At 45.1% G+C, this 22,153-nt stretch overlaps 2 protein-coding genes across 2 annotated transcripts in view; one reads left to right on the top strand and one right to left on the bottom strand.

Moving 5' to 3' along the window:
* The window catches only part of ZDHHC3 (zinc finger DHHC-type palmitoyltransferase 3), a 321,718-nt gene that overhangs the window by 101,614 nt on the left and 197,951 nt on the right, over positions 1–22,153 (bottom strand). The gene's annotated exons all lie outside the window — the stretch shown is intronic.
* The window catches only part of EXOSC7 (exosome component 7), a 61,706-nt gene that overhangs the window by 3,939 nt on the left and 35,614 nt on the right, over positions 1–22,153 (top strand). The gene's annotated exons all lie outside the window — the stretch shown is intronic.

Consider the following 22,153-nt stretch of genomic DNA (forward strand, 5'->3'; position numbering starts at 1 on the left):
CAGCCAGACACACATTCAGAACCGCTGGTATACATTGTGCCTATTATTATTATTATTTTTATTTATTTATTTATATAGTGCCAACATCTTCCGTAGCGCTGTACATAGTACAAACAAATGATGGGGGACAAATATACATAAGAAATACAAGACACTGTACAGTCATGACATTAAATAGAATACAGTGGTGTGAAAAACTATTTGCCCCCTTCCTGATTTCTTATTCTTTTGCATGTTTGTCACACTTAAATGTTTCTGCTCATCAAAAACCGTTAACTATTAGTCAAAGATAACATAATTGAACACAAAAATGCAGTTTTAAATGATGGTTTTTATTATGTAGTGAGAAAAAAATCTCAAAACCTACATGGTCCTGTGTGAAAAAGAAATTGCCCCCTGAACCTAATAACTGGTTGGGCCACCCTTAGCAGCAATAACTGCAATCAAGCGTTTGCGATAACTTGCAACGAGTCTTTTACAGCGCTCTGGAGGAATTTTGGCCCACTCATCTTTGCAGAATTGTTGTAATTCAGCTGTATTTGAGGGTTTTCTAGCTTGAACTGCCTTTTTAAGGTCATGCCACAACATCTCAATAGGATTCAGGTCAGGACTTTGACTAGGCCACTCCAAAGTCTTCATTTTGTTTTTCTTCAGCCATTCAGAGGTGGATTTGCTGGTGTGTTTTGGGTCATTGTCCTGCTGCGGCACCCAAGATCGCTTCAGCTTGAGTTGACGAACAGATGGCCGGACATTCTCCTTCAGGATTTTATGGTAGACAGTAGAATTCATGGATCCATCTATCACAGCAAGCCTTCCAGGTCCTGAAGCAGCAAAACAACCCCAGACCATCACACTACCACCACCATTTTTTACTGTTGGTATGATGTTCTTTTGCAGAAATGATGTGTTACTTCTACACCAGATGTAAAGAAACACGCATCTTCCAAAAAGTTCAACTTTTGTCTCGTCGGTCCACAAGGTATTTTCCCAAAAGTCTTGGCAATCATTGAGATGTTTTTTAGCAAAATTGAGACGAGCCTTAATGTTCTTTTTGCTTAAAAGTTGTTTGCGCCTTGGATATTTGCCATGCAGGCCGTTTTTGCCCAATCTCTTTCTTATGGTGGAGTCGTGAACACTGACCTTAATTGAGGCAAGTGAGGCCTGAAGTTCTTTAGATGTAGTCCTGGGGTCTTTTGTGGCCTCTCAGATGAGTTTTCTCTGCGCTCTTGAGGTAATTTTGGTCGGCTGGCCACTCCTGGGAAGGTTCATCACTGTTCCATGTTTTTGCCAGTTGTGGATAATGACTCTCACTGTGGTTCGCTGGAGTCCTAAAGCTTTAGAAATGGCTTTATAACCTTTACCAGACTGATAGATCTCAATTACAGTACTTTTGTTCTCATTTGTTCCTGAATTTCTTTGGATCTCGGCATGATGTCTAGCTTTTGAGGTGCTTTTGGTCTACTTCTCTGTGTCAGATAGCTTCTATTTAAGTGATTTCTTGATTGAAACAGGTGTAGCAGTAATCAGGCCTGGGGGTGACTACAGAAATTGAACTCAGGCGTGATAAACCACAGTTAAGTTATTTTTTAACAAGGGAGGCAATCACTTTTTCACACAGGGCCATGTAGATTTGGAGTTTTTTTTCCTCACTAAATAATAAAAACCATCATTTAAAACTGCATTTTGTGTTCAATTATGTTCTCTTTGACTAATGGTTAATGGTTTTTGATGAGCAGAAACATTTAAGTGTGACAAACATGCAAAAGAAAAGGAAATCAGGAAGGGGGCAAATAGTTTTTCACACCACTGTAAATACAAATACATACATAGTTGCTGTGTAGTTGGTACATGTGCATACAGTGATGTGAAAAACTATTTGCCCCCCTTCCTGATTTCTTATTCTTTTGCATGTTTGTCACACTTAATGGTTTTTGATGAGCAGAAACATTTAACTATTAGTCAAAGATAACATAATTGAACACAACATGCAGTTTTAAATGATGGTTTTTATTATTTAGTGAGAAAAAAACCTCAAAACCTACATGGCCCTGTGTGAAAAAGAAATTGCCCCCTGAACCTAATAACTGGTTGTGCCACCCTTAGCAGCAATAACTGCAATCAAGCGTTTGCGATAACTTGCAACGAGTCTTTTACAGCGCTCTGGAGAAATTTTGGCCCACTCATCTTTGCAGAATTGTTGTAATTCAGCTTTATTTGAGGGTTTTCTAGCATGAACCGCCTTTTTAAGGTCATGCCACAACATCTCAATAGGATTCAGGTCAGGACTTTGACTAGGCCACTCCAAAGTCTTCATTTTGTTTTTCATCAGCCATTCAGAGGTGGATTTGCTGGTGTGTTTTGGGTCATTGTCCTTCTGCAGCACCCAAGATTGCTTCAGCTTATGTTGACAAACAGATGGCCGGACATTCTCCTTCAGGATTTTTTGGTAGACAGTAGAATTCATGGTTCCATCTATCACAGCAAGCCTTCCAGGTCCTGAAGCAGCAAAACAACCCCAGACCATCACACTACCACCACCATATTTTACTGTTGGTATGATGTTCTTTTGCTGAATGCTGTGTTACTTCTTTGCCAGATGTAACGGGACACACACCTTCCAAACAGTTCAACTTTTGTCTCGTCGGTCCACAAGGTATTTTCCCAAAAGTCATGGCAATCATTGAGATGAGCCTTAATGTTTTTTTTTTTTTTTTGCTTAAAAGTGGTTTGTGCCTTGGATATCTGCCATGCAGGCCGTTTTTGCCCAGTGTCTTTCTTTCTTATGGTGGAGTCGTGAACACTGACCTTAATTGAGGCAAGTGAGGCCTGCAGTTCTTTAGATGTTGTCCTGGGGTCTTTTGTGGCCTCTCGGATGAGTTTTCTCTGCGCTCTTGGGGTAATTTTGGTCGGCCGGCCACTCCTGGGAAGGTTCATCACTGTTCTGTGTTTTTGCCATTTGTGGATAATGGCTCTCACTGTGGTTCGCTGGAGTCCCAAAGCTTTAGAAATGGCTTTATAACCTTTACCAGACTGATAGATCTCAATTACTTTTGTTCTAATTTTTTACTGAATTTCTTTGGATCTTGGCATGATGTCTAGCTTTATTAGGTGCTTTTGGTCTACTTCTCTGTGTCAGATAGCTCCTATTTAAGTGATTTCTTGATTAAAACAGGTGTGGCAGTAATCAGGCCTGGGGGTGACTACGGAAATTGAACTCAGGTGTGATAAACCACAGTAAGGCCCCGTTCAGACTGCAGAACGCAGACCGCAATGCATGCGGACCGCAACGCGTACGAACGCACGCCATCCGCGTTCGTATGCGTTGCGTGGCTGATCCCATCACTGAAAAGTGAATGGGACAGCCATGCGTTTTTACAAAAAATGCGTGCAGCATGCGTTTCCGGACCGCACAGGTCCGGAACGCATGCAGTGTGAACATCAGACATTGCACTCTATGCAATGTCTGATGTCGTGCGTGTCGGCCACCTGCACGCGTTTCCAAAACGCGGCTGGAAACGCGTGCAGTGTGAACGGGGCCTTAAGTTATTTTTTAACAAGGGGGGCAATCACTTTTTCACACAGGGCCATGTAGATTTGGAGTTTTTTTTTTTTTTCTCACTAAATAATAAAAACCATCGTTTAAAACTGCATTTTGTGTTCAATTATGTTATCTTTGACTAATAGTTAACGGTTTTTGATGAGCAGAAACATTTAAGTGTGACAAACATGCAAAAAAATAAGAAATCAGGAAGGGGACAAATAGTTTTCACATCACTGTATGTTAAAATTACAGCAGTATGAGAAACACTAGGAGGATGTCCCTGCCCTTGCGAGCTTACAATCTAGAGGGTAGTGGGGAGGAAACGGGGAAGGAAACACAGGGGTTAGTGGGTGAGCCAGTGTGCTTTCAATGCTGCCTACAGCAAATTATAGGCTTGTCTGAACAGGTGCCTATACCTATACATTTTACAGAACCATACTTATCTAACATGCATACAGCCGTTTTGGAGTTTCTGGTCCTCATTAGTGCATGATATTGATTAATACACCTCTATGGGATCGGGCTTGTACTGAGTGCTTCAAATTACCCAGATAGATTATGGTGACATGTTACTCTTGCTGAGGGTGTGTTCCATCTAATGCCACTTTGATATTTTTCTGAATATTGTGGAGAACTCTTTGTGGCACTGGATGTGAATGACTGACGAAACACTTCTATTACTGAAAGTCTGTGCTGAACTAACAAGGGCGCTGGTCTTACTGATGCTGCTTTCAACTTATGCTTCATGGACAACTTCCAACTACTTGTGTTTTGCTTATACCAATTATTTAAATTCTATCTCATACTTTGTAGTTTATATTATTTATTGCTGGTATTATACACTTCTATGTTCATAGCTGTTTAAAGGGGTTGAGCAATCACATTTGAATGTGAAAAAGAAAGTTGTTTTGAACCCAGACTTAAAATAGGGGTGAAATACAAAACATAGGAACCAAATAAGTGGGTAACCTTTGGTTAACATAGAACCAAGTTACACATTAGTAAGAGGAGATTGATTCCAGGGCGACCATATGTCATTGAATTTACCAAAAGCCCCTCTGTGCTCCTGTATTAACTTACGGTAAAGCAATATTGCTTTGACAGAACACACCCATTCCTTACAAATGGGAGTGTTAGGATGTATCCAATATGTAGTTAAAGCAGTAGGATCAGCCATACTATGCCCGGGGAAAAAAACACATATATAAGTAGATAAATACTTGATCTACTTACATAACACATGTATTGTACTGTTTTGATTTCATTGAATTTTATATAGTAAATAAAGAGAATTCTGTTCCTGGTGGGAACCATGTCTTTTGCCCCACAGTTTAAGGCTAAATACTGATGTCATTTCTTCCCTTAACTTTTTTTCTTTTCTCCTCCAATTGCTGAGTTACCTCAGCCCTGCTTGTAAACACAAGTGCGCAGAGGATCTTGTTTCAGATAGGCAGCTAGGCAGGGAAATAAAGGGAAGAGGAAGAATATATTATAGAGAAAAAGAACCCCCAGCATGCAACTGTTTGGCAATGGCACTTAAAGGGCCAGTGCTTCTAAGGTATATGATAACTCCAAAACATAACAGCAGAAAAAGTTTTGAATGGAGAATTAGCATCTTTACCACTTAACCCTCTGGGCGATACAATTATATCGCCCAGAAGGTGGCACAGCACTATTTTTTTTTTAAATTTTTTATTTTTTAAATAATGTAGCGAGCCCAGGGCTCGCTACATGATAGCCGCAGCGCAGCGGCATCCCCCCACCCACTCCGATCGCCTTCGGCGATCAGAGTAAGCAGGAAATCCCGTTCAGAACGGGATTTCCTGCTGGGCTTCCCCGGTCGCCATGGTGACGGGGCGGGATGACGTCATGGACGTCGTGACGTCAGAGGGAGTTCCGATCCACCCCTCAGCGCTGCCTGGCACTGATTGGCCAGGCTGCGCAAGGGGTCGGGGAGGGGGGGGGCTGCGCGGCACGGCGGCCAGCGGCGGCGATCGGAAGTTACACGCAGCTAGCAAACTGCTAGCTGCGTGTAACAAAAAAAAAACTATGCAAATCGGCCCACTAGGGCCTGAGAAATCCTCCTGCGCGATATACCCCGAGCTCAGCTCGGGGTTATCGCTCAGGAGGTTAATGCACTCAGACCAGTTGTTGAAATTAGATTTTTATGGTGACAATCCCGCTTTAAGATTTTCCTGGCTAATTGTAACGCTTGCAGAAGTAGAGCTTTAGTATATTTGCCCGTAGTACATTCAGGATAGATATTAAGGAGACATGCCCTGGGGCAGCATGGCATTGAGGTTCCCATAACATCATGCAAGGATTTGGTGACTTGCAGCCAGTATATGTGTACCAGGGGAAACTCCCACATTATATGCAGTGTTCTCCCCAGAGCATATTAGCCGGGCGGAGCGCCCGGCTGGTCTCAGCTTCCCGCCCGCCTGTGGTTACAGCGTGCATCAGATTTTCTTCCTCCACATTCAATGCAGTGTGCAGCGGCTGTGTTATTGGAGCCAGCCGCTGTCACTTACACTATCTCCGCCCTCTCCTCAGCTCCTGCATATCCGTGATGTAGAGGGGCGGGGAGAGTTTGGTAACTGAAGTTACACACACAGGCACCGCGGGAACTTCAAAGGAAGAAGCCGGAGCTATTGAATCCCGATCTGCATGACTAGTGCGGACGGGCTCTCCTCCTCCAGCCAGTCTTCACATGACAGCAAACTTCCCAGAATGTGCTCCAGCCTCACCTCCAGCCTCACAGGTCAGAAGTCAGAGCACACTGAAGAGTGTGGATCAGCGCTCGCTTATGCCGGGGAGACAGCATTGCAGGGCAGATGGTTATCTGTTAATCCCTGGTAAGGTGGTGACTGATAGCTATTAGCTGCCTCTGCATGCTGTGCCTGGTGTAGCGTCACCTCTATGGCATGCCCCCCTTTCAGATGCACTTTGTTGCTGGGAGGAGAGGAGACAGACATTTTTACAACTACTATATTGCTGTCCTTCCCCCAGCTGCTCTGCTCGGTGATGTTACATTGATGTAAACCTGTCTGCAGACCTTCTGCAGTGTGCTGAGCAAGTTACAGGATCTGTGAGAGTGCTGTATTCTTACTTGTATTGCATTCATGTTTAGAAGGTAGTACTGCTCGCAGTCCTCTCCTCTCTGACCCACACATTGGTTTGTTTGTTTTTTTTGTTATTGCCCCCCCCCCCCCCCCCCCCCTCTTTCTTTTCCACACTGGTATACATATGTTTTCTTCTACCTTTAGTCTGCCTCTCCCTCTCACACATTTCCCTATGTCTCTCACACACTTTCCTCGTTTTTTCTATCCCAGTCCTTCCAACCCCCCCCCCCCCCCTCCTGTAGTACATGCTGTTTACCACATAGACAAGCAACAAGCATGTGTACATCATGCAAGATCATCCAGTGTAACTTCCCCATCAGTAGTTCCCAGTGTGTTTCCTACTTACCCACTTCCTCATTCAAAAGCACCCAGCATGATCCACCTACACTCCTTCCTACCAAGTAGCACCCAACATGATCCACCCTGCCCCCCCACCTAGTAGTGGCACCCAGCGTCACCCTCCAACTCCACCCAACGTGACCTTACTTCCCCACCCGGCTACTTTTTCATGCCACCCGGCTGGTAAGAAATTCTGGGGAGAACACTGATATGATAAAAAAAATGCAAAACACAAATCTTCAGTATCATTTTTTAGTAAATCTAATAATAATAATAATAATGGTGATAATAAGATGCTAATGGTTTTGAGCTGATATACATTTTGTGTTAATTTTATGCAGTCTGGACTTTTTACTTGTCAGCATTATAAAGAATGCTTTCTGTATCAGACCTGGCTTCCATTTTTCATGTACTGCAATAAGCCATCAAATACGGCATGATTCTTAAAAGAACCATCAAAGAAAGTGTTCTTCTGTAAACTCCACATACCTATAGAGATTTTAGCCAGCAACACTAGATAGCTTTTCAGAGGTCTTTGCACAACCTGTGGGAAAAAATGCCTTGTTTACCAGCTGTTTGTAACAGTTTTGTGTCAGTGTGGATGCTAGAGCTAAAACATGTAGCTAGGTTACACATTGCTGTCACTATTCTCAGAGGAATGATTTTACTGTTTGTTTCTGCCCTGCCTGCTTTTTTACAGATCATATGAGAACAGCTGAGGGATTTTTGGATAAAGAAAAGGATGTGCAAGAGGGACCTGTACTTTTTCCTTACTTGGATGCTTCAATGCAGTAATGAGCGGCACACCTTTCCGTAAAACAAATGGGTGCTGAGTCCTGCATGCAAAGCCGACATCCAATGAAATTCGTAAAGTCCAGAAGTGAACTCGCACACCAGCTTCTCAGTGGAGCAAGAAAGTGTCTTTTATTGATCCATCACATGTCAAACACCAAGCATGACTATTGTTTCGGGGCCACTGTGGGTCCCCTTCATCAGATAAGTGCAGACAAACATTGCATTATACTGTGCACACCAATATATACCAGTGATACAGGCCCAACCTGTACATGTTTTTATGGGTTGGGCCTGTATCACTGGTATATATTGGTGTGCACAGTATAATGCAATGTTTGTCCGCACTTATCTGATTAGGGGACCCACAGTGGCCCCGAAACAATTGTCATGCTTGGTGTTTGACATGTGATGGATCAATAAAAGACACTTTCTTGCTCCACTGAGAAGCTGGTGTGCGAGTTCACTTCTGGACTTGGATGCTTCCTCCTCCCCCCCACATTCAGAATGCGATCTCCCTGGCTGTAAACTTCTTACTTTACACTTGGAGGCAGAGAGAGCGAGGAGAGACACAGGATCAGGCCAGGGACGTAACTACAAATCACTGGGCCCCCCCTTCAAAACTTTGGATGGGGCCAGGGATGAGCAGAAACTACGCCAGTGCGAATTTACGCATCGTAGTTCATAGGTGAAGTTTCAAAACTACGCTTACAAATTTACGCGTAGCGAAGTACCACTACGCGTTGCTTATGCCCACTATGCGTAGGTAAACCCTGATATAATGGCAGTACAGTGCTGTAAAGTGCTTTTATGGAAAGCTGAGAGCTTTTCTGTATCAGGAAGCTTCCTTCTATACACATTACACAGCAAGAGCGGGCGTAGGCTTCTCTCCTCCCTCATTTATATTTATGATTTCCACTGATTAGCCGGATTGGTAGCTGGAAATCTGTTCTCTGGAAGCTGACAACTGTGAGCCATTAATGCAAGAGCTTGCAGATTAATGAGCTGACTGTAACGTTTCCACTACTGTATTAAAATCTCCATCACATCTGTGTCTTACATCATATATAGGAGTAAGGATTTTAGTGTTTGTTTAGAGATTTTTTATTTTTTTTATAAAGGTCTCAAACTTAAATAAATGAAATATATTAAAGCTCATAATACATTACATGTAAAGGGTGGAAATGGCAAATGTACACTGCACAATAGCAGACCTCATTGTTAGTGCATTATAAGATTGAAAGTTACAACTTGAATGTGATGTGCCCATCCGTACCAAAACTGGTTAAATTATAACATGGCCTTTTTTACTAATTTTAAATGATTACAGCTGATACTAACGTCTCTTGAAATTAGTAAGGCCAGTAATAAGGGATATGCCTCAATAGTAACCCTCGAAATCTCAACAACTAGCCTTAAACAATGCTATCTTTCCGCCATCCTCCAGCATCTTGGTGCCAGCTGTTAACTTCATTTCCTCCAGTTTTACAGTAGAGTCCCGGTTAGCCGAAACTCAACTAACCAGCAGTCTCAGCCAACCAGCACAAATTGCTGGCCACAGTGGTGAAAGCCAACTTTCTAGGCTGTTAGTGGGCTCTGCTGTGCTTAAAGTGAATATGTTGTGTTAATAAAAAATAAACAGATACTCACTCACCTAAGGAGAGGGATGGCTTTGGGTCCTAATGAGCCTTCATGGTGTCCTCGTTCCCCCGCAGGCTCCAAGGTTTGAATCTCCCGCCACAGGAAACTTTCAGCAATCTTTGGAAGCGCTCGGGCTTCTGAAGACCAGCGGCTCTGTACTGTGCACGCGGGAGTGTGCCGAAGAGGGCCGTGGACTGCTAATGGGGGAACGGGGACACTGGGAGGAAAACGGAAAGGCTCATTAGAGCCTTCCTCCTCCTTAGGTAAATTTCTATTTTTTATTATAAAAAAAAGGCTTCAGACTCCCTTTAACCACTTCAGGACCACAGGCTTTACCCCACCTAAAGGCCAGGCCATTTTTCACTAATTAGGCCACTGCAGCTTTAAGGGCTCGCTGCAGGGCCATACATGTCAGCACACAAGTGATTTTTTTCCCCCCCTTTTCTGCCCACCAACAGAGATCTCTGTTGGTGGGCAAAGATCGCTCCCAGGATGTTTGTTTTTATTTTATTATAAATATTTGTCTTATTATTTTTTTTAATACATTTGTTTATTTATTTTCCCTAGCTCCCTCCCGCCGCCAGCCAATCACTATGATCGGCTGTCATAGGCTCCAGCCTATGACAGCCAATCACCCCTGAGCCTGCCAGGGAGACAGCCATGTCACACGGCTGTCCCCAGTACAGTGCTGCTGTAGATCGCAGTGCTGTACAGCAATAAATGACGGCGGTTTCTAACAGTCTCCAAGCGGCGATCGCTGCTGGGAGACTGAAGGCGGAACGGAGCTTCGTCATCCTAGCGGGTTATCTCCTGCAAAACACTCCCTCAGGATTTTACGCCGATCAGCGTTAGACAGTCCTGGGGAAGCCACCATGTTCACGCCCATTGGCGTGACGCAGTCCTAAAGTGGTTAAAGAAAACCTGTAACTTTGAAAAACCTCCCCTGGGGGGTACTCACCTCGGGTGGGGGAAGCCTCCGGATCCTATTAAGGCTTCTCCCGTCCTCCTCTGTCCCACGGCGGCGGCGAAAATCCTCCCAGAACGGCGGCAATGTAAATATTTACCTCCCCGCCTCCAGCGCAGGAGCAGTATCGGTTCTCCGCACGGAGATAGACGAAAATAGCCGATCTGTCGGGTCCGCTCTACTGCGCAGGCGCAAGTCTCCTGCGTCTGCGCAGTACAGCGGACCCGATGGAGATCGGCTATTTTTGCCTATCTCTGTGCGGAGAGCCACAACAGCGCCCCCGCTGGAGCCAGGTAAATAAATCAGCGCTTGTCGAGGGAGGATTCCGGGACTCTTCGGGGGAGCCAGCGCTGGACTGCCTGCAGCTACAGGAGTGGAGGAAGCCTCCTTGAGACCCTGAGGCTTCCCTCTCCCGAGGTGAGTACCCCCCCAGGGGAACTTTTTTTTTTTGTTACAGGTTCTCTTTAAAGATTGGGTTCCATGGCTCCCCCAAGGTTAATGTACTTTGTTGCTATATTTTAACATTTAATATAGAGTTCATGGTATGTATAAAGAGTGGGGTATAGTATTGTATTAGGCCTATTTTTAACATTGAGTCTCAAGCAACCAGAAAGCACACTTATCTGGCATCAGCCAATCCCCATTGATGCCTGATAACCGAGATTCTACTGTACATAGTTTTAGGTCCTACCTGGAACATGACAGTAACTGTGGTGTTGGGCACCCAAATCAAGCACAATATACCAATAAGTTTGGATAATATTTTTATAGCGCTTTTCTCCCTGGGGACTCAAAGCACCGTGACCCTGCGTAATGCAGTCTCAAAGGCTCAGGAAAATAGGTGGGATTTAAGCCTTTTTTTTAAAGCTGTCCTGGGAAGGATCCTCACGCACTGATTTTGGAAGTGAGTTCCACAGAGTAGGGGCTGCAAAGGAAAAGGCCTGAGCACCAAGTGGATCCTGAGAATAACCAGATTCATCTTATTGGCAGAGCAGAGGGTGCGTGGAGGGACATATAGCTCCAACAGATCCGCTATGTACTTTTGTCCAGTGTGGTTTAGAGCCTTGAAGGCAGATCTTAAAATAGATTCTCCATTTTACTGGCAACCATTGAAGAGTTTGCAGTACTGGGGAGATGTGAGAGCTGCGGGGGCATTAGCTAGGAGTCTAGCTGCTGCATTCTGTACTAGTTGTAAGGGGTACAGAATCTTATCCGGGAATCAGACGAACCGGGCATTGCAGTGTCCAGGCGGGAGGATACAAATGCATGAACTAGCGCAGGTAGGTCTCCAGCTGGGATAAGGTGTTTCATTCTTGCTATATTGCTCAGATGGAAACATGCAGACTTGACAACTGCCGATACCTGCTGAGTCTTACTTTCCATCCAGGATAACGCCCAGGTTTTGTACAGAGTCTTTATACTGTACGGTATCTCCCCCAATTGCTAGTTTGAAGTGGGAAGAGTTTTGGACTTTATCCATCATGTGTGGACCACCTACCACCAACACCTCTTTTTTGTCAGAGTTCAGCCTCAACCAGCTGGTGTTCATCCAGTTTTGTAATTCTACTAGACAGGCATTGATAGATCTTGTGTGCCAGGCTTGAAGGACAGATACAGTTGTATGTCGTCTGCGTAACAATGGTATCCTAGGCCATAGTTCTGGACTATTTTTTTGCCCACTGGGAGCATGTAGACTGCAAAGAGTAACAGTGATAGCATAGAACCCTGTAGCTGTATGGTGCCAGTCTTGCCTACTCTGTGTGAAGACACCATGTTCTTCCACCACAGACTACCTCTAAGACCTTGCATTGATTGTAATTGCAATATCTACTTCCAACTGCTGTATAATGAACTGTAAATAGAGGTATTATGAGAATGTGAGAGTCACTTGAGCACAAATGAGGCCAGATTCATACAAATCTTCCCCATATTTTCAAGAGAAAAGGTGCATGGCACTATCTGCATTGTAAACAGAGGTGCCAGAAGACTAAAAGGTACTAAAATTGTTAAAAAATGCTTGGAAGGCAGCGGTGGACTTGCCTCTTTAAAGAGAACCCGAGGTGTGTTTAAAGAATGTTATCTGCATACAGAGGCTGGATCTGCCTATACAGCCCAGCCTCTGTTGCTATCCCAAACCCCACTAAGGTCCCCCTGCACTCTGCAATCCCTCCTAAATCACAGCCGTGCTGTGAGGCTGTGTTTACATTTGTAGTGTCAGTCTCAGCTGCTCCCCCGCCTCCTGCATAGCTCCGGTCCCTGCCCCCGTCCCTTACCTCCAATCAGCAGGGAGGGAAGGGATGCAGGCGGGGACCGGAGTTCTGCAGGAGGCGGGGAGAGCAGCAGACTGACACTATAGAGATAAACACAGTCAGCTCTGACAAGCTGTTTGTCAGCAGCGTGACTGTGATTTATGAGGGATTGCAGAGTGCAGGGGCCCTTAGGGGGGTTAGGGATAGCAACAGAGGCTGGGCTGTATAGGCAGATCCAGCCTCTGTATGCAGATAATATTCTTCAAACCCACCTCGGGTTCTCTTTAAAGCAGACACATAAACTGTCTATTAAAAATGAAAAATGTATTAGATACTCCACAAGGTGTTGCCACCATCTGCACAGAGTTTGTTTGTACTCCCCTGATTGTGTGGTTCTTCTCTGGGCACTGTGGTCTCCCTCCACATTGGTAGGCAGAGTGCAATGAGGTGGTGGTGTCCTGTGGCATGGGTTCAGAGGGGCATAATGCCCTCATTTATTGTTTAGTGATGTACCATGGCAGATCATTAAATGACTTTTTAGGGCTGCTCTACACATGCTAGATTCTTGCCCGACATGCTCCTAATGATCGTCTTGCCCATAGATTATTATGCACGAGGCTTAGTTTGTTGGCAGGGTTAGGTGGCAAGGAAGATTAATAAAATGTAAGGTTTTTTTTGACTGGGCACTGACATTGACAATGTCATTAGCTCTAAATCAGGGACATAGTTGTGATCTTGAGAGCCTTGTGTGACATCAGTGCCAGGTGGAGACAAACAAGGAATCGGGCACTGCATCTATGTTCTCCCTGGCCTGCAGTGTGGACTGTAGAGGATTTCTACAGGCCTGTGCTACTAGTTTGGGTTAGGGGCACCTGTGGTGTGGACAAAAAAAAAGTCAGAGACCCCGGATGTGGTGTGTGTGTGTGTGTGTGTGTGTTTATGTGTTTATGCAAAGTATGTCATATGGGTGCCCATTGTATGTGTATGTACAGTGGTGTGAAAAACTATTTGCCCCCTTCCTGATTTCTTATTCTTTTGCATGTTTGACACACTTAAATGTTTCTGCTCATCAAAAACCGTTAACTATTAGTCAAAGATAACATAATTGAACTCAAAATGCAGTTTTAAATGATGGTTTTTATTATTTAGTGAGAAAAAAAACTCAAAACCTACATGGTCCTGTGTGAAAAAGAAATTGCCCCCTGAACCTAATAACTGGTTGGGCCACCCTTAGCAGCAATAACTGCAATCAAGCGTTTGCGATAACTTGCAACGAGTCTTTTACAGCGCTCTGGAGAAATTTTGGCCCACTCATCTTTGCAGAATTGTTGTAATTCATCTTTATTTGAGGGTTTTCTAGCATGAACCAGCTTTTTAAGGTCATGCCACAACATCTCAATAGGATTCAGGTCAGAACTTTGACTAGGCCACTCCAAAGTCTTCATTTTTTTTTTTCTTCACCCATTCAGAGGTGGATTTGCTGGTGTGTTTTGGGTCATTGTCCTGCTGCGGCACCCAAGATCGCTTCAGCTTGAGTTGACGAACAGATGGCCGGACATTCTCCTTCAGGATTTTTTGGTAGACAGTAGGATTCGTGGTTCCATCTATCACAGCAAGCCTTCCAGGTCCTGAAGCAGCAAAACAACCCCAGACCATCACACTACCACCACCATATTTTACTGTTGGTATAATGTTCTTTTGCTGAAATGCTGTGTTACTTCTACACCAGATGTAATGGGACGCGCACCTTCCAAACAGTTCAACTTTTGTCTCGTCGGTCCACAAGGTATTTTCCCAAAAGTCTTGGCAATCATTGAGATGTTTTTTTTTAGCAAAATTGAGACGAGCCTTAAAGAGGAACTGTAACATAAAAAGATCCCCTGGGGGGTACTCACCTCGGGTGGGGGAAGCCTCCGGATCCTAATGAGGCTTCCCACGCCGTCCTCCATCCGTCAGGGGTCTCGCTGCAGCCCTCCGTGGAGTCCGGGCAGCGGTGACGTCATTATTTACCTTCCTGGCTCCTGCGCAGGCGCTCTGACGGCTGTCGGCTCCGAACTACACGGAAATACCCGATCGCCGTCGGGTCCGCTCTACTGCGCAGGCGCAAGTTTTTTGAAAGAATATATTTGAGTTTTGCATTTTAAAACAATAACAACAATAGTGTCAGATAACAGACTGACACTACAACACTCAAACAGTCTTGTCTATTATAAATATAATGCATCAATTAGAGGGGTTTCTGAATACAATGAATATCAAGTAGAGTATGCAGAATTATGAAGTTCAAATCAGAAAAACCAGATTTGGAGAGGCAGTACATGGCAACTGATTTATACAGCTCAGAGTTTTATAGTTCTGACTCGGTTATCGCCCCCCCTTAGAGAACCTCACGGTTGCTAAGGACCCATTGTCCGCAATATTAGTCATCAAACTTAAGTTTGAAGCGCGAGATCCAACCCGACCAAACCTTCCGGAATTTTTTGGGGCATTTACGTTTAATATATACTTTCTGAAGTAGTACCAGCTCTTTATGCACATAAGCCACCCAGTCCTTCTTCTTAGGGCCTATAGGTTGTTTCCATTTAATGGCTATTAATTTCCTAGCATAGGAAATAAGAGATCTGAAAGCTAGCATTTTGGGTGCTGATAACAGATCGTCTGGTATATTCCCCAGCAACATTTGTTCTGGAGCTAGCTCAATTGCAACCCCTAGTACCTGTTGCAGCTCTACATGGATCTGGTGCCAGTAGGAAAAAACATGTGGACAGAGCCAGACCATGTGAAAGAAATCAGCGTTAGGTTGCTGGCATCTGCCACATCTCCCCTCAGCAGTGGGATCAATTTTTTTCATTCGTTTTGGAGTAAGATAGCTTCTATGCAGAAATTTCAAGGCAACTAATCTATCCCGTGCTGCAACATTGGTAGTGACAAAGTAGCTCAATATCGAGGACCAGGCCTCCGGGGTTAGTCCTGGGATATCTGCTTGCCATGCCAAGAAGACTGTGTTCATTTTTGGTCGTCCTTTTGCAGGAAGTGTCTTATATAGGACAGAAACAACGTGTTCCACATCTTTTTTAATTATTTCTCCCTCAGTGGCATGTGACCGGACCAGCACTGGACTGTTCCCTGATAGGAATTGCGCTTTGAAAGCGTGGTTCATCTGCATGTACCTGAAGAACATGTGAGCGGGGAGATTAAATTCCTGTTTAAGAGATGTATATGATTTGAGTTTGTTCTCCTCAACTATATCCCTTAATTTGAAGATTCCACAGTCTGCCCAGGCCTTTGGGTCTGGGATCGTTAAGAACTCAGGCAGAGAGGGATTCATCCAAAGTGGAGTGTATGGGGAAATTTGACCTGGCTGGCACAGGGCTGAGTTGACCCTCTCCCAAACCCGAACCGGCATTAACATGTTTGGTGTAGCTCTGGGGATATTTTTGCTACCTCTAAAGGGGAGACTGGACAGAGCGACCAGGGAGCCCATAATTTCTGCTTCTAGTGCAGTTGCCGGGTTATGTAGTGACTGGTCGAACCACCACCGTATTGTAACCATGACGGATGCCCAATAATAGTGCTCAAAATCTGGCAAACCTATCCCTCCACTATGTTGGTCAAGCTGTAAGGTTGTAAGTGCAATGCGTGGACTTTTAGGGTACTATAATAGCGAGGTAATGGCCTTATTTATTTCTTTAAAATACTTGGTTGGGATGAGTATAGGGCTGTTTCTGAAGTAGTATAGGAATTTGGGCAACATATTCATTTTGATGGCATTGGCACGCCCCATCAAGGATAAAGGAAGAGTCTGCCACACCTTACATTTTTGTTTAAGCTTGTGAAGTACCGGTTCAAGGTTTAGGTTGTAATAGTCTTTAATGTCTGTCGTAATCCTAATACCCAGGTATGTAAATTCCGACACCCATTGCAATGGTGTTGGTGCAGGGAGTACAGGCACCTGTGCATCTAGGGGGAGAATAATTGATTTATCCCAATTTACTTTGAACCCGGAATACCTTCCATAATCTTGAATAAGGGCCAGGGCCGCCGTCAGGGAGGGGCCTGAGTCTGACAGGTACAAAAGGTCGTCAGCGTACAAAGACACTTTTTCCTCCCTTGTGCCATATTTTAACCCCCTAACCAAGTTGCTGTTGCGTAACAAGATAGCCAGGGGTTCTACTGCCAACGCAAATAGAGTTGGGGAGAGGGGGCATCCCTGCCGAGTTCCTCTTGAGAGAGCAAATGGTTCGGATACTGATAGGCCTGTACGCACCCTTGCCCTTGGAGACGTGTACAGGGTCCTGAGCCAGCCCACGAATGTATTGCCTAGCCCAAAGCGCAGCAACGTCTCCCATAGGAAAGTCCAGTCTACTACATCAAAAGCCTTTTCGGCATCTAGTGACACTATTATTCGGTCACCCATCTGGGAGTGTGCAATAGACAAGTTAGTCATTAGTCTCCGTAGATTTATGTCTGTCCCTTTTCCTGGGATAAATCCCGATTGGTCCGGATGGATAATTTTTGTCAGCAATGTGTTAAGTCTGATGGACAGAATTTTGGCTAGGATTTTATAGTCTTGATTAAGCAACGAGATCGGTCTATAGGATTTGCATAAGGTAAGGTCTTTTCCCTTTTTGGGGAGGACCGTGATCAGTGCTTCACTCATAGACTCCGGTAGTATATTATTGTCTAGCGCAAATTTGTAGGTGCGTCGCAAACGTGGGACTAGGATCTTACTATATTGCTTGTAGAACTCGGCAGGGAGTCCGTCTGCTCCTGGGGCTTTGGCATTTGGGAGACCTTTAATTACTTCCCTAATTTCTTCCTCAGTGATGTCAGCCTCCAGGAAAACTCTATCATCAGCTGACACCACTGGGAACGATACCCTATCTAGAAAGTCATCAAGTTGTTGTTTAGTGTATTCAGTGTCAGACGTGTACAGGGCTCGATAATAGTTATAAAATTCGGTATTAATGGTTTCGGCCTCTATCAAGGTGTCTCCAGAGGAGTTGTGTATTGCTCCTATATGGTAAATTTGCTTTTCCTCCCCTATAAGATAAGCCAATAGCTTCCCTGTTCTGTCGCCCTGTTCATAGATTCGAGTTTGGCGGGCAGATTCCACCCTGGACATGGCAATATGTTGCCTATCAGAGAGGCGCGTCAATGCTACTTGCCAGTTTTCATAGTTCTGCTTGGTTTTGTGGTCTATATAGGCTTGTTCGGTAGTTTCTGCGGCTTGTTCTGCGTTAAATAATATCACTCTATCCTGAAATCTGGCCTCAGCGATGTTTTTAATGTAATTACCCCTAGTGACAGCCTTGTAGGCGTCCCATACCACCGAGGGAGAAGCTGAACGTTCATTCCTGCCCCAGTACTCATTCAGAGGTTGCTGCATTCCCATTTTAACATAATCATGTACTATCCAGCCTGGCGAAAGCCTCCATGGTAATTTTGGTGTGGCAGATGACAGCAATAGGGTGGCCTCTATAGGAGCATGGTCAGAGATTCCCCTGGGTAAAAGTTTTATTTGACCCACCTGCATGGCCATAGATGGGGAAGCCAAGAGCATATCTATCCTGGATAAGGACTGGTAGGAGGTAGAGTGACATGTAAACCCGGGTTGACCCGGGTTACGCATCTGCCATAGGTCTAATAGGTTAAGTGATTGTGCCCAGTTGTGCAGTATAGGGGTATCTCTCTGGTTAGGTGTTAGCCTGTCTGTGAGTGGGTTCAGAACCATGTTAAAGTCGCCACAGATCAGGATTTTGGATGTAGGTAGCTGAGCAACTTTGTTCATAATATCGTTTAGTACTGATAAGTGTGCTGGCGGAGGTATGTACAGGCCCACTATGATAATTTCTTCTGAGTGTACCTTGGCATGCAAAATAACATATCTGCCTAAGTTGTAAATATGTACTTTAATCAGTTGGAAGGGCAGTGTTTTGTGTACTAGAATGGTCACTCCCCTCGAGTATGTTGAGTGTGTGGCATTATAGTAGTGACCTACCCAGGGTTTCTTGAGGGCCAGAATTCTACTGCCATGCAGGTGGGTTTCTGTTAGTATGCATATCTGAGGGTTATGTGTTCTTAGATAGTTAAAAACAAGCGATCTCTTAATCTTGGAGTTAAGACCCCTTACATTCCACAATATCAGTTTAACCATGGTCTGAAGTGAAGAACATCAAATACAGTATATAAGCAGTTGTTGGGAATTGCCAGGTGAGTACCTTACCGGATCTCCGGGGAGCAACGAGCTGGGCACCTAACCGAGTCAGAATAGCCGTTGTATGTCTAGACAAGACTTTGAGGTAGATAAACGGACAAACATTAACATAACACATATACATGGGCCCCAAACCTTGTGAGCCCACTAGCCTGAATAACCCCGTCCCCAGCACTCCCCCCACCCTGCTACGCCCTAACTATAACCTGGTGTAGCCTGGATCCCTGAACGTGGTCCCTTCCTAACTATCCGCTAGGAATAGGGCCTAAAGAAGGTGAGCGCGCCTGTAGATGCGGCTGTCCGAGGAGGGAAGTTGCATCCGCTGCCCGGCGGCACCCAGCAATGCTGGGGGAAATAAACTTAGAGCTATATATGTGGCTTACAGAAAAACTCACATGGGCCTATGTCTAGCAACCACTCTACTAGTCAGTTGTAATATTAACTATAAACAGTTTCGTCCCCTATCTAAAGGGAGGAAGGGGGAGAGAGAGGGTCTATGCTGGTCAGAGATATGTTGTGGAACAGACAAGCTAGGATTAGTGCCGTCAGTTCTCTGACATTGGTGTAGGGACCCTTTAACTGGTTCTTTAATACCTTAAGAGTTAGTAATCACCAGAATTCACATGTCTATGTCATTATATAAAATTACATTCCAATAATATAAAGGGAGAAACCGCTAAACCGTTTCCCCTATTCTATTAAGCTCAGATGAGGTATTCATACAGTTTGTAAAAAGGTGTTACCAAAATAGCATGGCGTTGTATTCATGCATACCATACATTACATGAGGCTGCTAGATAACAGATTATGTTAGAAGATGTACATATCCAGGGTAATCATATGTCTGGATCTCCAGGGGAGTAAGGTATATAATGATCCACTCTGAGAAATGCATGACTTAGGCACAAACATGTCAGGGTACTCCTGCTTGTAGTATTCAAGGCTTTTTCACCTCCGTATTCAGAGATGTAGGGAACTGGTCTTTTGTTGTATCCTGGTGCCCTCTGCTGGTGGAAAAGTAAGGCATGAGCGGTTTGAAAGAGGCCATAAGAGTTTCTTCTGTTTGTGAAAGGGGATAGCATAAGATAAACTTTCAATTTTCACCTTTCCCTAAGACTTTGGTAGAGTGTCCAGCCACTTTGATACGTCACCCGGCTTTTCAAAGATTTTGACTGTTTCTCCGTCCTCCACTTGCAGTTTCGCGGGGAATAACATTGCGTATTTGAGATTGCGTTCCCTGAGCTTGGCTTTGACATGTACAAAAGACTGCCTCTGCTTTTGCGTCTCGATGGTGTAGTCTGGGAACAACATGAGTCTGGTGTTTCCATAATTAAGGTCGCCCGCAATCCTAGCAGCGTTAAGTATGGCGTCCCTATCTTTAAAGTTCATCAATTTGAAAATAACAGGGCGTGGGGGGGGGGGGGGGGGGGGCGCCTGGTGGGCCCAACTTAGCCGGTATCCTGTGCGCCCGCTCAATGACAAAGTGGGATGAGAAGGTGTCTGTGGGCAGCAGATCCTTAAGCAGTGATTCAATAAAAGATGGAACAGTCTTACCTTCAGCTCCCTCGGGAAGCCCCAAGAGTCTCAGGTTATTGCGTCTGTTCCTATTCTCTGCGTCCACTGCTCGATATTCTAGGGCATCTAGAGGCTTGTTAATGCCTGGAATGGCGGCTTCATGCGCGTGGGCAAGATCTTCAGTTGCTGAGGTGCGCCTTTCTAGATCCCCGGTGCGTTCTCTGATCGTGGCTAGATCCTGGTGTAATAGATTGAATTTGGAATCCAGGTGATCGAATTTTTTTGTAAGGGTAGATTGGCAGGTTTGAATTGCCGCAAGCAGCTCGGCTGAGCTTGGGGTAGAGGGGTCTGTGTCTCCCATCTCTGTGTCCTCCACGCCGCCATCTTTGTCCGCCACGCGGGCCGCGTGTTTTGGCGGGGCCGGAGTGGATGTGTGCTCGTCCTGCACGGTATTTTTGTCCCCTTTCGCTTTCTGAGCTTTGGTACCTCTTTGTGACATGGTAGCAGGGTACGGAGAGGTGCGGTAGGATGCGTGGGTCAGGCGAGAAGGCCCCGGCAGCGGGTTCCCCTCACTCTCCGTAGCCGGAGGAAGAGCTTCCTGCGTGTCCTGGTCCCGCTCCCAGATGTCGGGGTTGTGCATAAGTGCTCTCCGGCAGTGTGCAAGGCGATTTGCGCCCCAAAATGTGCTGGTAGGCAGGTTATTAGCTGCTAAATAGAACGCCAGGCAGCGGAGCTCTCGGATCAGCGTCCTCTCACTGCGCCATCTTGGCCACGCCCGCGCAGGCGCAAGTTTCCTGCGCCTGCGCAGTAGAGCGGACCCGAATGAGATCGGGTATTTCCGTGTAGTTCGGAATGGAAAGCCGCCACAGCGCCCCCGCTGGAGCCAGCAAAGGTAAATATTGAAATGACAGTCGGCACAGTCGCCGGCTGTTCGGAGGGCTGCGGAGAGACCCCCGTGGGACAGAGGACGGCGTGGGAAGCCTCATTAGGATCCGGAGGCTTCCCCCACCCGAGGTGAGTACCCCCCAGGGGATCTTTTTAATGTTACAGAGTCTCTTTAATGTTCTTTTTGCTTAAAAGTGGTTTGCGCCTTGGATATCTGCCATGCAGGCCGTTTTTGCCCAGTCTCTTTCTTATGGTGGAGTCGTGAACACTGACCTTAATTGAGGCAAGTGAGGCCTGCAGTTCTTTAGATGTTGTCCTGGGGTCTTTTGTGGCCTCTCGGATGAGTTTTCTCTGCGCTCTTGGGGTAATTTTGGTTGGCCGGCAAGGTTCATCACTGTTCCATGTTTTTGCCATTTGTGGATAATGGCTCTCACTGTGGTTCGCTGGAGTCCCAAAGCTTTAGAAATGGCTTTATAACATTTACCAGACTGATATATCTCAATTACAGTACTTTTTGTTCTCATTTGTTCCTGAATTACTTTGGATCTCGGCATGATGTCTAGCTTTTGAGGTGCTTTTGGTCTACTTCTCTGTGTCAGATAGCTCCTATTTAAGTGATTTCTTGATTGAAACAAGTGTGGCAGTAATCAGGCCTGGGGGTGACTACAAAAATTGAACTCAGGTGTGATAAACTACAGTTAAGTTATTTTTTAACAAGGGGGGCAATCATTTTTTCACACAGGACCATGTAGGTTTTGAGGTTTTTTTTCTCACTAAATAATAAAAACCATCATTTAAAACTGCATTTTGTGTTCAATTATGTTATCTTAGACTAATAGTTAACGGTTTTTGATGAGCAGAAACATTTAAGTGTGACAAACATGCAAA

This window comes from Hyperolius riggenbachi, chromosome 5 (assembly GCF_040937935.1).
Source record: "Hyperolius riggenbachi isolate aHypRig1 chromosome 5, aHypRig1.pri, whole genome shotgun sequence".
In the NCBI taxonomy this organism is placed as follows: Eukaryota; Metazoa; Chordata; class Amphibia; order Anura; family Hyperoliidae; genus Hyperolius; species Hyperolius riggenbachi.